This window comes from Mugil cephalus, chromosome 6 (assembly GCF_022458985.1).
Source record: "Mugil cephalus isolate CIBA_MC_2020 chromosome 6, CIBA_Mcephalus_1.1, whole genome shotgun sequence".
Taxonomy (NCBI): Eukaryota; Metazoa; Chordata; class Actinopteri; order Mugiliformes; family Mugilidae; genus Mugil; species Mugil cephalus.
In genome coordinates, this window is record NC_061775.1 from 7,577,212 (window position 1) to 7,594,730 (window position 17,519).

The window sequence follows — 17,519 nt, forward strand, 5'->3', positions numbered from 1 at the left end:
TTTGTTTGCCTTGCAGAGCACGTAGCGAGGAAACACCGGTTATATGCGTGGGCTCGGCATAGTTTCCACTGAGAAAAGGTGAATTTCAAACCTCCCCCAAGGAGACAGACAAACTCAACTGAAAGAAGAACGGCAGAAAACAAAAAAAATGGCGAAGGAGAAATGCTCAGGAGACGTTTGCTGGAAGATATCCTGTTAGCAGCAGAAAAATCGTTTGCTCTCTTTAAAAAAAAAACCTCTCCAATAATTAGCATTTAGATCAAATAACAGACTCCGACCTGACCTCCGCTGCTTTATTTTTGTTCCACTGTCCCTTAAAAACCTCCCATGTCAAGTAGGACACACATTTACATTCCATTTAACTGTGAGTGGAGATAATTGTGTGCAAATGGGTGCAGTTTTGAATGCCTGATAAGGAGCATGCACAGGGCTAATTGGTGTGAGTGTGTCTGTGAGTGTGTGTGTGTGTGTGTGTGTGTGGTTGTGCATGCATGGGGTTGAGCATGCACACGTGCACTGACGTTGTGTGTGTGTGTGTGTATACCGTTAATGGTGTTTATTTAACTTTTGGGGGAAGCCCTGTGCCCATTGTTCAAGAAACCCCCATATATGGTAATGTAAACACAGCGCTTCGTAACTCCTCTGGAGCGTGCACACAAAAATGAATGAACACAGGAAGGCTCACTCTGGCAGGAAGTGGCAGCTGTTGCCATGGTAACAAACTGAAACCCGAAGCAACGAGGGAGCCTCGGCTTTCTCGCTGTCTTGACGTCATTTCTAGTACACTACAACTAAAGGGCAGCAGCTGCGGCGCACATGCAGAGAAAACAAAGATTGAGGGAACTTTCAAATTCTTACAGAGAAACGACGAGAGACTGAATATATGTTTGTTTTTTTTTAGCTTGCCCCGGTTTCACCCTTTTCTAGAAAATCATTGCGCTGTAAAAAAATCCCCATTTGCTTTATTCGATTTACTTATTTAAAGGCAGCATTGACTGTAGCAGCACAAAGTGTGCCTGATGGATATGCGAGCTCACAGCACAGTGGCTGCGGTGTGCAGTGTGTGAAAGTAGTTTTACTGTTTGTGCAGCCACCGAATAAGGAAATCTGTGTCCCTCACTTCTGTCCGAGAACAATAACGGTGAGAAAACCTAGATAAAAACCTGTCAGATCGTTTCATGAAATTACGTCGTGCGGCTTCATAGAAGACAAAGCTATTGTTGTCACTGGGAAATGGAGGACAGCGGGCATGGATGCGTGCACGCATTAGAGATGGAGCAGAGAATAAAAACGAAGAAAACAATTTGCCAGTAGCACACATGTCACGCTGTCAGATTTTTAGGTCATTGCACAAACAGAGTATGTCAGCACTCAGTGCCCCCCAGCCCTGAAACATTTAACTTATTCCTTCAACTATCTCCACCGGAGAGCTTCTTTGAAATTATTTATAGCAGTAACTACCTAGAAAGTAGCCTTTGTTTTCTGAGCTAAATCGCACACACTGCTGGCCCATTTAGGTTGAGCAGTCATTGCGGCTGCTCGATCTTTGGGTCCTATGGCTTTAGGGGAGGGGCCTCTGTGGGCCAGGCTTATTCCAGATCATTCCACAGATACTTGAGTTTGAGATTTAGCGAATTTAGAGGCCGGGTCAAAATCTTGTTTTTTTCGAACCATCAAGGAGTGTCACTGCTATGGGGTGGGGGGGGGTGACTGTTCTGGTCTAGGTGGGTGCTACATGTTTAAGTAACTTCCACATAAATGCCAGGTCCAAAAGTTTCCCAGCTGAACATTGTATTGTCACAAGATGATCGATATTATTGACTTCTCCTGTCAGTGGTTTTAATGTTGTGGCTGAAAAATGGAGACATTTCACGCTAACAAAGTGACCACCCGCTGTTGAAGCAGGTGAAAGGTTGGTAGTAGTTCCGCGTCTCCAGAAACCACTACGTCGCCTTTCTCCTCCCTTAACTGAAAGCCGTGCAACCACACACGTTTACCCAGCTCCGTCTATACAACCCAGCCTCTGCCTTATCCTTTGTAATTAGCTGCTGCCTCTTAACGCTGCTGATGTATGGTAGGTTTGAAGTGACGCATTCGCTCGGCCTTCAAGGCTGAAGCCACAGATGACTAACCTATTTTAAAAAGGTGAAGCATGGGGGCGGGTACGAGCATGTGTGTCTGCGCATAACGCTGGGGGGATGGTTACAGAGATGGTTACAGGGATGCTTAAGAGGAGGAGTGTGAATGCAAATCGGGTAAGCCCTGGGTCCACCGTCACCCACGCTGACCTTGTGGCTTACACGGAGGGAGCCTCGGCTCGTGTTTCACACACATGCACACCTACTGACAAACATCTGCTTTTTTTTTTGTTTGGACCCCCCTTCTCTCCCTCTCTATAGCACTCTGAAAGGCTAGGGACAGGTGCTGGTGCCTCGTGGGTTTTCAGCTCCTTAGAAATTGTCATTAGCCCCCCACACACACGCACACACATGCACACAATGACTGAAATGCTGGATTGTTATTCCATGTATGTCAGCGGTTATGATTTATGGAGGTAAATCTCTCAGAAGAAACATCTGTGCAGTTCTTAGTGTCCTGGGATGTCAGGAGTTGAATTGCCAAATTGCCGCTATGTTGGAAACATTCTAACAAATCTGTCAGGTCGCTAGTAACTTAAATGCAAGTGGAATCTAGAAAGGGCCATCACTGAGGACACGGCAGACTTGGCTCAGAACGACTTCCTTGTGAGTTATATTCCTGGAAACCCCTGGTTAATTCTTAGAAACCCATGTAAACCGCAGTGAATTAGAGACATCAGTAGGTACATATAAACACTAAATTTGTCTGATTAGTGTTTCTGATGTGATGATTATATAAAAGATGATGGGTTTTTTTATTCTCCATATCCAGGAATACATGGATACGTAAGATTTCAAAATCCACTTTTCAGCATTTAATAAAAGTATAAAAAAAAAACATCATTGCGTCTCCTCTCTATTATTTGTGCCTCGCACCGAACCCACATGTTTGTGTGACATATAGGCAATCTGATTTCTATCCCCTGTGATGTAGTTTGTGAGTCAGGGTTGTCTGATAACCACACAGCCATGAGTGACACATCACCAGCCTTCCATTAGATACCACAGAGTGTGATCCAATTGTCCATGGTGGGATCAGTGGATCATCCGGGACCCCCCTGCTATGCTGCCCTCCTTCTCCCCCTCAGCCAAAACAGTGTGGGGCCTCTGGTACGACAGGGGGGCGATGATCAATAGGGATTTTGTGTGTTTGATTGTCTGTCTGTGTATGTGTGTCTGCGGTGGTCGCTTGGTTTCTGTTTTCCAGTCTGTGTTTGTGTGTGTGTGTGTGTTTCCATCTGTGTGAAAGTTTAAGTGATACTAAGAGGTGGGGAGGGGGGAGGTCGGAAAGGAAGCGGTGTCTTTTAGTTCAGTGCTATGGCTGTGACTGATAGGGTGGTGGGCCCCAGCGTGTGGGGGGCCCAGGGGACCGTCTCTGTATTGGCGGACTTCGCAGAGAGGCTTTCTGTTCCCCCCATCGATCCCAACATGTCAATTACACAGACTCAAATAAATGTGCCCTCCACCTCAGAGAGCCATGCGCAGAGACTCCCATGTAAACGACACCCACGCACCAAATCTCGTGTCACCGGAGCCGGGGCGATACCGAAGGGCCTTCTGGGTTAGAATTGACCGAGAGCTTTTCCGTCGCACAGATTGTTTTTCACTTTGACCCCGGGCCTCTGCTCCGGAGCAGCGAGACAAACGCATGTGACGCTGCAGACATCATGCAGGTGATTTACCTCTGAGGGCTCTCTCTTTGCTTTTGGCTTCTCTGAAAACGCGTCTGCCACTTGCAAAAGTGAAAGCGAGGCAGGCTGTTTTTATTTTGGTAGAGAAAAAAAAAAAAAGAAAAAAGAAAGAAAGATGATCTGCAGAATGACAGAAAAGTTGTTTGCCCTGTAAAAACTTTCAATAGCGTCGCAGAAAAAGCCCACAGACGTGTTTTTAATGAAAAACCGCAAAGGTCAAATTTAAACTATGCACTGCACTTACTGAGAAATCCTTTGGCGTCGTACTCTTTCTTGTCAATGGTAAATATAGAACAGTTTGTACTATGTTTGTTTACAAGAGTATTGTTAAAAAATGTGTAGGACCATTGCTATGTGCCGCACTATTTTTAAGGCAATTTTTGCTCATGAGTAGTTTCAGTTAAATATCCTTAATGTTAAAAATGCGTTTCCCAGTCAGCTAACTGACTCTGGACCTACAGCATAGTTATCATACAGAGATGTGAATGTGGTATCGCTCTATTTCTCTCAGTATATTTTCCAAAATGTTTCGAGTTTTAAACCTACTCTGGAATCCGAGACCGGTTCTCCGCTGCGTGTGAACGCACACGCATGGGCACGCGTGGACTAAACGTTTGAAGAGCACGGGCGGGACTATAAAACTGATGTTGTCCAAACAAGGCCGCCATTAGAGAGATAGATTGGGGGTGAAGCCTCTTGAAGATAATGACAGAGAGAAGTGGGTGACCCCATGACTGGAGGTTATAAACCGATACTACCTCCGTCTCTTCCCCTCACAATACAACCCCTCCAGCTCCATATCCGCGGCTCTCCATCACCCCCTCTAAAGCCCGACTCTTCACGCCTCCTTCCCCTGAGCAGACACCCCTCCGCGAGGACGCCCCCGCCCTCCTTACACCCCTCCTACACTCCCTCCCCTCGCCCTCCCTGATCAGTAGGATTTACTGTGCACTCGTCCACAGTTCTCAGCCGGTCACACACGCCCTCTGGGTCGATCCAGGTCGAATTCAATTTGTAAGATATTATGTATTGATCCCCGTGCTCCCTCCTGTCCCCCTCCCAGCCCTCTGTGAAGCCCTGGCGGGCGCTCATTGACCCACATGCACGATTTCTTAAGATCATCATCATCACAGAAGTGTTGGCAGTCTGAGCCGGTATTAGAGCAGGTCACCTTAAGCTTTTATTGGAGGCCCTCTGTTACATTTGCTAATCAACACCTGATTCTTCGCCCAACGACTGCAACCTAACTCTGCTGGCGAAGGAAACGCAAACCTACAATCTGTTGTGACAGCTTTGTCAATGCTCATGCTCTGTCTTTTATGACATTTTGACAGCGTGAAATGTTTGGTTGAATCAGAAGTAGTAGCTGATTTTGGCGGTTGGTAAAATACAATTGTGAGAAATTACTTAATTTTTCCCTCTATTGTGAATTTGTTTTCTCTTACTTTTTGAGGGGTAACCAGACCACCCATTGCTTCCCATCTCTCGCTGCCATTTAGCTTAGCCAACAGGCTTTAAATCTTTCAGATCAATAGCTGCTCCCCAGTCTCTCAATCAAACCCGCAAATAAATAATTCAAATGAGATAGTGAAACCCCTTGGAATATAAATTGTGGGGGGAAAAAAAATCCTCGTTGTGATTCGGATGGGCAATTTACGGGCATAACATTCACTCGCGTGAACCGGGAGGGCAGGAAGGGTCCGTCTATAAATTTGCAGGTTAAATCAATGGGCGCTTTGACTGGATAAATTGAGGTCTGCAAAGCTTTTATGACTTTCCTATTACATTTACATCAAATATTCAGGAGGCTCAGGATCACTTTCCCATTAGGCAGATCGCGGGATATACGGTGTCGTATAAACAAAGCGGTAACCACACGTCGGCACGAAAATAGCTCAGACCCAGGTCCAATGGAAAAACATCACGATGCACCACAAACGACTGACACCTAAACGGATGAGCAGAGGTCTTGCATGGCTGCCACAGATAAGAGAAATAAGGTCATGTGCTAACAGGGGAGAAAGCGCTACGCCAAGGTGAGCAATGGCTATGACATTTCACAAACTGGGCTAATTCCCCAGAAAATTTATAAAGGGCACGTTGCACATTATTGCATCACGTTGGTGATCGTGTTCAAAGCCCATCACTCTTTTCTCCCGATTTTTCATTTTAAATGTGCCATGTAACGTTTCTTGTCAAACACACATAAGCCGCCCTACAAAGTGCACACATCTAAATTAGCGCGCTTCATGCTCTGAATTCCAAAACGCAGCTCGAAAAGTGGGTAACTGCCGAAGTTACCGAATGGAACTAAGCAAAAACCCGCACAGAACAAATGTGATTTACATTCTTCTCTCCAGCAGACCTTGCACAGAAATCCTTTGTCTCAAACTGAGGATATGAGGGACCCTGTGCTCGCATATGTGTACTTAAGAGGGTATCAAGGCATTCATGCATGCATGTGTGTGTGTGGGTGTGTGTGTGTGTGTGTGTGGGAGACAGACAGAGACGGAGAAAGATAGGAGGTAGTCACTAGAGTCCCTGCGGGGTGAGTGAAGGAAGGCACTGTGGAGTTTCCTCATCAGCGTGTGGGATTCCCTCTGTTTACCACTTAACTTCCTGTCCCAGCAAGGAAGCATGAAACACTCTCTGGCTCCCCTGGCAGGAAACACAAGTCGGCTCCGCTTTGTGACTCACTGCGACCTCCAGCCAAAACCTCGTCACGTGACTCTTTTGGAAGTGCCCAAGGAGAAATTTAAATGCGCTAAGAATACAAATATGCTTGTCGACGGTGTATTTAAATTCTGTGCAGTGTTTTTTTTTGTTGTTTTTTTTTTTCCAAGGCCGTTTGAACAATGGCACAGTGTAGAAATGTAATTAGTGTCGATGTCTCATGGTCATTTGACCATTTCATACAGGAAATCACTGCCTTAAATGTGTAAGACGGTTGTAGACTGTACCAGATTGCATTTATGTTTTTCCATGTGCTTGAAGTGCGCTGCTATTTTATGTAAAAAATTGTGTTGCTTAAGGCGCCCGCACATAATACGTGTCTGTTTACTGCATTTGAGTTTTTTGTCAACTCACTCAACATTGAATGGGGACATACACTTTATTAGATCATGGCTATCATAGCTGTGAGTTTAGTTTTCTGTTCTAATTAAAAACAAACGTAGTTCCAAAAATGGAGTATCCACTGTTAAATGTACAGCCATTTGAAATAATACATACAGGCTTGACATGCAGGGATTAGCATCTGCATACCACTCCTCTTAACATATAGCTAATCGTACTGTGTGTTACTGTAGGTTTACCCTGTACAACTTCCTAATAGGCTTCTGCATCAATTTGACCACCTAAAAGACGCACGTGAGCCCTGGTTAATGGTCATTCACTTCCTTGGCCCGAGATACTCAAAGCAAGGGAGTCAATTTGAAGCTTCAGCCGTCACAAGACTAGCAAAGCTTAGCATAAATACTAGACACAGGGGGAAACAGCTAGCCTGGGGCTGTCAAAAGGTCAACAAAACATCTGCATAACAAGACCTTGAAAGTCAGATAAATAATGTTAGATCTTGTTGGTGCATCAAAGTATTAGAAAATTATCAAAAGGAAAGGCATCATGTAAGTACAAGCTGACATTACACCAACATCCGGACATGGAGAAATGTCACTTTAAAAAAAAAAACTCAAATGAATCCTCTATTAGCAAAACATTTCCACAAGCGATGTGAATTTCAGAAATCTGTGCAGGAAGTTCGCCGGATGCGCAGTAAAAGGCACGTTGAGAGAGAGCGCTGACTTTCTTATGAAAGTTACTGCTACAGGCAGCTCAGACGTATGCAGCTCATTAAGGACCTAATGAAAAACTTAGTCTCTCTCCAATATCTGCATATGTAGATTCACGAGCCGAAGGCAAGCATTAAAACATAATTTCTTACTAATTTCTTGTTATTCACGTTAGAAAAATATTATTAGGGACGGGTAATCTGTTTCACTTCCTTGAATATTACTTCTCCGTGATGCCCCCAATCGCGGCAATTTAGAGCTGGTTTGGCCTTCATTAAAAACTGAAATAATTCAGTGTCCTCTGGTGTCTGTTGAGTATTGGAGTGATGGTCTTGTTGGTTTAGGATGGTTAAATCCAAGTGGTTGTAGTTAGGTACATATGCTTTGGCACTTATTTAACTTTGAGATTAAGCGATGATTAGCCCCTCTCGTGTAGCGTGTTGAAGACAGACCGCATATCCTGTCTCGCCATTCTGCGTGAAAAGAGACAGAATGAGGGGGGAACTGTCTCTCTTAGTGAGAGGAAGACAGCTCAAACTTGTGCTTTTATCCAAGAAGAGATCTAGGTAGAACCTAGATGCTAGGTGTGAGCATTTATACTTGCGTGCTTGTGTGTTGCAAACCATTAGCTAACTGGTGTCTGGTTGACTGTTTGAGTTAAGTTAATAAAAGGTGAACGACAGCTACAGACAGAGGTTGTGAGAAGATGGTTTGTAAGAGGCAGAAGGAAAGAGAATTTCAGGTCCTTGACCAGTCGTTGAGAGAGGCAAAACAGGATTTTTGACCCACCATAGCGACATGTAGCTACACTTCTGACTGCCACCCTGCTGCTAGTGTGATTAAAAGAGTCTAATAATTGTTACTCTTCTTTCCTCCTTTAAGAATCCACTGAGAACTACCATGCCAAGTCCTTCAACCGCGCCACAGCGCATAAGCGCTGACTGAGTGATGACTGGCTGTTGTTTTTCTTTCTGAGTTGCCTGTCTTGGAAGTGTACTTCCTTCCTTCCTCCCCTCCAGATTTCAGCTCTGTCTGAGTTTGGTGTCATCGGCCAGCAGTCAGAGACGGGCCCCGGCGGTGAGCCTGGACTACATCAAACGCACACCAGACGCTGCAGCCGGAAGACAGGCAGGAACCCGTGAAGCTCTGCTCGGCTCTGTCACTGTCTATCATCAAAATACTGACCTAGAACGAGCAGTGCTGCACAGATGGGGGTGTCGTGCAGGTGGGGAGGGATGTAAGCCAACATACAGCCTGTTTTTTGTCAGCTTGTTCTTCTGTTCAGCCTTGTCTTAAAAAAAAAAAAAAGAGAGAGAGAGGGATAAAAAGGGAGAGAAAATGAGAATATCAGAGTCGATGTCAAGTGGCACCGGCTAGTATCCTCATTCATCTGCAGTCCATTCTCTTAGAGCAGGGCAATTACAAAATGTAGTACATGCCAATTTTCTGAGGGAAAAGGTTATTTTCAGAGGATGAAGATAGACTTTCCACTTGACCTGTGTATAATCAAAGTGCATAACAATGAAACCCGGTTCTCTCTGTGGTTTCCCCCTGCAGCTTTTTGACATTTAGCAGAGCTGTCTTTCGACTTAATGACTTGTGAACGGAGGGAGAGGAGAGCCAGTGTGTGATTGTTCCTACATTTGTCCAATTCATGCAGGTCTCTATCATTTAGTTGCTGATTTCTATGTTTCGAACAGACACGTGAAGAATGAATTAGTAGGGACGGTGCAAAAAAAAAACGAGACAGAAAAGCAGAGTTGTAGTCAGTTCTTTTTTAAATATTGATTGAGGGATTGGAGACCTCACTCGTTCCATAACTGCAACATTTCAGACTGAAATCTAAACACGTCAGAGGTGAACAAAACCAGTAGTGTTTAAACCAAACCAAGCTAAACTAAGTCAGCAAGAGGAAACTAGCGCAGGCCGCACCGGATCAGAGCCGTCAGATGTCTGTCAGTCTGCGCAGATCTTCTCAGCCAGTCTGGGAAGTATTGATCTCCCTGATTGATTTAGGGGCTCTGTCCATCTGCTTGATCCAGACCTTAATGCCGCAGAGTACAGACACGGGGTGGGTGGAAAAGCATAGCAAAGAGAAGATAAACAGATATGAACACAGACAGGATGGTACATCAGGAGCTGTAGGAGGGGACACACAGAGAGAGTCCAGCCAGTCTAGTCTGGACAGCTGGTGTTGATAGCTAATCTGCCCATTGCTGGAGCTTTTTTGTAAAACATGAAACCCAGCAACCTGATAGCATGAATTAATAAATGAACAATTTCTTCTACAACAAGGGCCCCTGTTCCATCTGGGTTTTCTTTACACAGACACAATAGACACTTAGAGGGGCCCACCGGGGTGTTCATTCCCTCAAGTACTAGCTTCACAGGCCGCTGGACGATGGAGAACCACTTGATCACATAATGACACCAAGAGCTGATGTCCTCACTCATGTAGCCGTCGGTGTAACACACAGTGTGGGATCTATGAATAGCATTTGGGAGGCAACAGACTGCCGCTTCTCTGTTTCTTTTTTCGGTTATTTAGAGCGGGCCTAATAAGCAGTGTGGGTGGTGAATGAGGAACCATTAACTCAATAGCTGAATGAACCACAGCTCAGTCTCCCCGCGCTTCTTTGCTTTTCACCCCTGGCAATGGGAACACCTGCACCGAGAGGCAGGCGTGGTGGGTGGGGGGGTGGATATAGAGGAAATAAGAGTGTCAAGGTTAGGCGGTGGAAATAGGTGATGACGCGGGGTCACAAGGTAAACGAAAGAAACAGAGAAAGACATTTGCTTTCCTGCCAAGAGAAAGACAATCGATGCGCAGTGCATGTTCACATACGGTATATTTCTGTCCAGCAGATTCAAGGCTACAGGAAGTAGCTAGTTAGCTCAGCTAGCACAAAGACTGCTAACAAGAGGAAACAGCTGGCTTGACTCTGTGCCGAGTTCACTAGTAGCAACAGTAGTAATAATAGTAGTAATAAAAAAACCCCATGCTAATTAGTTCCGTTTTTATTTTTTAGCTAAACTAAGCTGAACAGTCCCTTGCTGTAACCTGATAGTTAATAGAGATTAGCGATAAAACATCCTCCTTTGCAAATCTGGGCGAGAATAGTAAACAAGCATGTTTCACAAAGTTGAGCTGTTCGCGTAAATGCACTTGTTTGCTCTCACTTCCCGGAGAGAACGCTTATCCCCCGTGTCCGCTTTGCCATTGACAGCTGCAATCTATGAAATTGATGACGAAAGGTGAAAAGAATGAAACCGAGGCATTGTGGGTGCTGAGCGAGCCTGTCACGGGGCTGATGCATGGCGGGGCAGATGTGGAGGGGGGCGGGGGGTAGCTACAGGCTTGTCTGAGGTAAGCTGGCAGGCGGGGCACAGAGCAGAGGAGAAAGAACAGAGAGAGACACAGAAGAGGAGCAGGCATGCAAGCTATGTGATGATTATCAGAAAAACACAGGGGCCGTCTGTTCTCCACCCTGCCTGGGCTGGGAGGCACGGGGCCGGGTCCCCGAGCAGGTGTGCAGGGTGGAGGAACACAAAGGGGAGGAGGGGCAGTCAGGGAAATGGAAACTGTTGTAGGCACGAAAAAGAGGAGAAAAGACAAACTGCAGACGCGCAGAGGTGAGTATTGATGAAAAAAGACTGAAAAACAGACCCATGCCACCGAGAGGGGAACAGAGGTCAAAGTATGTGGAAAAAAAAAAAAAAAAAAAAAACAGCACGCAAGCTTCGCTGGAAGCTACCTCGGTCATTAGCGCCTCTCGCGCAGCTCAATAAAGAGCTCAGACGCTGGAAGACTGTATGCCTCGCAGCATCTGTCTGTATGTTTAAATGTCAATATAGAAACAGCAGTGTATCAGAGGAATCAAAGGGATCAATGGAGAGGAGAGGTGGGTGTAACTGGATCGCTGTGACCCTCAGCTGACCCTTCATCACCGGGACACACGCTCACTTTGTCACCTGTCTCGCAGACTCACACTCGCTCAGGTACACACGCACGCACGCAAACCGACCTTTCACCTCGCTGGTTTATTACCACGCAGGCTGACAACATCTCTTTTCCTTCTAACAGTCCCGTGCTTCGACGCATCGATGAGGGGAGGAGGTGGGGTAAATACACCCTTTTACACATAACTGTAATGGCTGCTCTACTTTCTCTACTCTGGAGCCAGTCATACCTATAAAATCCCACCAAGAATGAAATGTAACACTTGTGGTGCAAACGCACACCGGCGACAGCACATCTGTGTACTTCAGCTAAAATATGCCTCTCGTGTACTTTTCTTTCTGAGTGTGTTCTTAAGATTTGAAAGGGCAAATAATTGGCTCGTGACTCCGCAGCGCAACATAATTAAGCACAGATAAATCAGCAGAGACCAGCGTAGGCCCAGGCTTCGAACACACACTCATGCGCACGCACACACACAGAGCTACTGTTGCCTTGTCAGCTGCTGCTGCTTCTGGTAAAGAGCGCCGGCTGTGGGAGTGCAGGGACATTTCTCGCTAAGGGAAGTGGTGGGGTTTTGTGGTCTCGTCTTAGCCCTTCGTGTTGAGAAATGGCCGAACGCTGCTTTCATTTCGAGCCGAGAGGCTAGCAATTACACTCTGTGGGTCACATGACCGAGATGCATGGCTTTTTACTGCACCACAGAGGCCCTCCAAGGCTGATATGCCAAGAATGAAAAATAAAGAGCCGGCCCCTTCTCCCTCACTACCCCCTCCACCACTCTGAATCTCCTTTTACGCACAAAAACACACACACACACACACTTACACAAACTGCCAGTATCTTGCCTTCTGAATGGCTTCCAGCTCTATATGTGTATGCAGCTCATTTCTACATTTATCAGTCTCACAGAATAAAGAATACCTCGCGCTGGAATGAATGGATTCGCCAATAACGCTCCGAATGATCTTGAGCTAACATGGCCCCAGCCCCTAATGCTCTTATTGTTCTCTGTTGCATTTGCTCCATTGAAATATAGATCAATATCAGAGACAATAGATGACCAGCAGCATCAGATGAAAACAGCAAAGACTCATTTAATTGGTGGAGAGTTGTCATTAATCCTCACCGGTGTGTGTGTGCTCCTCGTGCGTTGCGTGTGTATATATGTGTGTATATATGTGTGTGTGCGCCTCTCATTGTCTCTTCTTCTTCTTTTTTTTTATTTCAAAGCACTACATTTTATTTTCTTTCTTCCTCAGAGGCGGCCGGCGCATCTTTTTTTTTCTGGTCAAGGAGGACGTTGATGAATTGCTGCGAGGCGAGCCGGGAAAGCGCAATTAAGATTCCTTCAGGATAGAGGTAAAGGTAAATTATTTACATTAACAAGAAAGCTCAGATCACCCAAACATTCCCCCATTAACAGGCAAAGAAGGAGGGAAAAAAAAAACACAAGCTCTACCTCTGGAAGCTGGAGGAGCTGGCTCTGGTAAATTGTTTGCGCTGTTAATTAATGAGCCGAGCAAATGTTTGTGTGTGTGTGTGTCTGCTGCGTGATAGGTGTGTTAGGGTGGGGTGAGAGAACAGAGGGGAGGTAAAGAGGAATGATGTGGTGGGTGGCAGAGGAAGGGGTCTGCTCATTAAAATAGCCACTGAGGCGCAGACAGACAGGCCGCTCTTTTTGTATTTTATTTTTTTGACTTACAGTAAATTGAGCTTGTGCCGGAGCTTGTCCCCTAGAGGACTGTCTTTTGATGCATTGCTCGATTTAAAAATTAAATATTTTAAGAATTAGATCACATGGCTGGTCATATTTAAATATGAGGCAGGTTCCTGGAGTGTAAAGATGCTAAAAATATCCGAGGGGGAGGTGCAGCCTCTGGGGATAAATTCTTACATTCTCTCAAATTCCATTAGCGATATAAAAGAAATACTCATCATAGCTGCTGGAAGTTCGTTTACTGGCTGCGAATCTGCGTGAATGTCAACCAAAGAGTTATTGTTCGTTTTCCGACTTATGCAGCCACAAAAATAACAAAACTCTCGGCGCTCAAGATAAATAGGGACACAAGAGACAAAGTAATATGGAAGGAATCAGAAACATAAACACATCTGTGTAAAAAGAAAAAGTCACGGTAGACAGCTATCTGAATATGAAACATTGATTCTGGACTGCCTTTGTTTGACAAGTTTCCAAAACAAATTTTTCCCCCTTACGACATTTACATAACATTTCCAAAATGACAGTCCGTGTTTCGGCAACGTCTGTTTGGAACGTATACGTGCAAACATTTAGGCGATTCTTCAGATTTCTAGTGCTGGGCCTTCTCATCTTGTTTGCATTAGTGAATGCTTGAGTGTTTTTTGGCAACATTCGGGCTCCTGCTCCTCTGTCTCCGAGGCAGGAGCCCAAAAGCTGCTAGAGAGAGACTCGAACTGCACATCCAAGAAATCCATCTCAATGACAGCGATGACAACATGACAGCTCAATCACCCCAGAATAATATGTTTGGCTATACTTTTACAGAAAACGCCTGTTGAATATACAACTAAATAAGAACAATTCTGAGGTAGCAGTATTTCTTTGGATGCTGCTTCGACCACATTTAATATTGTGTACTTAACTGGCTTTTAATGGGCTATTTTGGTATATAATATTGGTACTCCTTTGGAGTTCCTGTATACGTGATGCCATTCTTTGAGCATCTACCCAAAGAGCAGGAGGGATTTCCGAGTCAAGCTTCTGTTCTTTTTCATTCAAAGCAGTCGAGCTGGTTTAGACATCCGGCGAAGATGCCTCCTGGGTGCCTCCCCTCCAAACTTTAAAACAGAAGTATGCTTGGATGCGCCGCGTTCACTTGGAGCCTCCATCGCAGCCTATGTCAAATCAAATCAGCTTTACTAGACATGCATTTACACGCATACAGAGAGTTCTCTCCCCGCATTTAACCCACCAGTGGGCAGCCACGTAAGGCCACGCATGTTGACGTACGTATGTGAGTATTTATACTTATAGTTGGTGGAGGGATTCCTGTGTTTTTCTTCAGATAATGGGGGGACTTGAAATGAATTGCTCATGATGTCATAGTAAACTTTTAAAAAAAGACTATGACTCAAAAAAGAGAGAAGATGCCAGACTAGAGGGTATGTGAAATGACCTGAGTGAGGAAGAAGGAGGGTCTGCGTCACTATGCAGGGGCGCCGCCAGGAATTTTGGGCCCTGTGAAAAAAAAAACACTTGGGCCCCACCCCCTCGTTGTAAACACTGAAGGGTCAGATCGTGTACCATTCATTCATTTGAATTTCAATTCAGACCAGAAAATCAATACAATGGACATATCAAGACTTTTTTTTACTGTTGTGAAAACTTTCTAAAATTTTCATTTTCATATAGAAAATCAAGGTCAATGAAGGGACCATATATGGTAATTTGCCCTTATCTGGTAAAACTACATCCAAGAAGTCTATGTATCAGAAATACAAGAAACACACATAGAAGATGAAAGTAATTGTATTGTATACTATTAAAACTTTTTAAATTAGAATACTTGTAAACATTATGGCAACATTGTTTACACATTATGCAAATATATACATTAGACCACTGCCTGTGGTATTGCATGAAGCGGTTATGTTCAGTGTTCATGTAGAGGTGGACCCTGCAGACACTGCAGATCACATTTGACCTGATAATGTCATCTGAACCTCAGATCTCAGACCAGGTTGACAACTTGGACACTGGTCTCCATGGGCCAGTAGTCTTCAACAGCTGGAAGCTCAGCAATTCCCTCATAAATGAAGATGACCATTTCAATCCTTCTGTGTCGTGTACAAATAGATTTGATATCTCTCATCTTCCATGGTTGCTGGAGCCTATCCCAGCTGGCATCGGGTGAGAGGCGGGGTGCACCCTGGACAGGTCGCCAGCGTATTGCAGGGCTAACACAGAGAGAAAACAACCATTCACATGCACACCTAGGGTCAATTTAGGGTCATTAATTAGCTTCACGAGCATGTCTTTGGAGGTGGGAGGAAGCCAGAGTACCCGGAGAAAACCCATGCGGACACAGGGAGAGATTTGATCCATGATAGGCCTAACTACTTCAGGGCCAGAGTACCTCATGAGGTACAGTGAAGGGATTTCAATGTAGTCAACTGAATTTTGGAAATAGAGATTGAAGTTTTGTTTTGCATTGAAACTCAAATAATGAAATAACAATAACTGTTTTCCATTTTATTGTTTTCTGGTCTGAATTGAAATTCAAATGAATGAATGGTAGCCTAACTCTAGCCTGTAGCTAGCTAGCTTATTTCACTATGAACAACAGGGTAATTTGTGCCACTCGCAAACTATAGAGGGTACACACTTTTCTTGCAGAAGAACTGGCTCACTCCCCTCTCTCTCTCCTTTCCCTCTTTCCTTATTTAACAACCTTACTGGGCAGCATTGTGACTGATGTAGCCATAGTAATAATTTATTATGTCTATGGATCTAGCAACTACAGACCGCTACCCGCTACCTGCGCAACCTAAGGCAGGACCAAACCATTTCATGCAGAATAACGGGGGTGGTTGGTCAATATTATTTACCTTTTGGTTAGTGGATATTTAACTCTTCCTGCCAAAAAGATCACTTAGTTTACTACTGTATTTTATGATTATATTACAAAATATATATTTTGATGATGGTTCAATAATTTTCTCTCTCTCTTTTTTTACCCCTCTTTTGGGGGCCCTTTTAACTTTTCACCCCCATATGGCGCCACTGTCACTATGATGTGTAGCTTTGTTTCTGAGGAGGCACACGTCAGGCTCTGGCTTAGGGTAAGGCTTAGGAGAAAACCCTGCTGGGGAGACGCCTGGAATGCCATGCTTAGCTTATTACCACGGTGACCCAACTTAGGATGGGATATGGATACAGTACATTTACTGAAATAAAATACACACACTTGCAAGCTCATTAGGCACGCTGACAAAAACCAAGATCTCCCTTCAAGGCTGTCACAATGTTCAGTTTATGTTAAAGGTGCGTAAATTAAGGTGGCATTTCAGCTGTGTGGTCATTTTGCAGATTATTTTTTTTCAGTGCTGTTAAACTGGATTGAATTAAACACTAATAGGACTACAAACCACAAACTTTGCAAAATTTGTTTTGCAGCTTTGAGGGTGTAAATGCTTTATCTTGCTCCATATCATTGTGTGATATATATCAAATGCAGGGCAGGTACGGCGTGCACTCTGCTGTACAGTAGAGTTTCTATAATGCCTTTTAAAGTAAACACAGCACAGTTGGACTCCATCCCTGATGCTCAATTTACTGGCAGGATAATGCTGAATGCCACATGACTCCTCACTAGGAGAGATGCCCTTGGCTTGGTGGGATCAATCAAACAACATGCCTCTGAGTGTAACTCCTGCGCGTGTGTTAGTGTTAGTGTGTGTCTCTGTGTGTGTGTTTGCATATTTGCACAGCTGTGTGTGTTTATACCCAGCAGTGCATGTGTGTGCCCACGCTTGCTCTACATGAGTTTGTGCGTGCTTGTGTGTGTGTGTGTGTGTGTGTGTGTCAGTGTGTGTGTGAAAGCCCGGCTGAGAAAGAGAGAGAGCGAGAGATAGTGTGTGGGTGGGATACATTTTGACAAAGTTCCCCATTTTTCAGAAATAATCACTTGTTCCCGTTACAGAGACAGAGTCGTGTGACTCTGGGGCTGCTGAGAAGGCAACGACAGAAAAAGACCTCTCGGGTTCTCTCTCTCTCTCCCCCCGGTGCATCCGACCCTTGTCCTTGTGGCTGATAACGAGGGGGTGTGGTTGTCACTGGAGGCGTTGGGGGCTAAATTATCATATTAATTAGCTCATCCTCTGACCGACAAACACAGAACTGAAATGTCACCACACTCACACTGGCCATAGGAAACACAATTACTGGAAGTCATTATTGTTT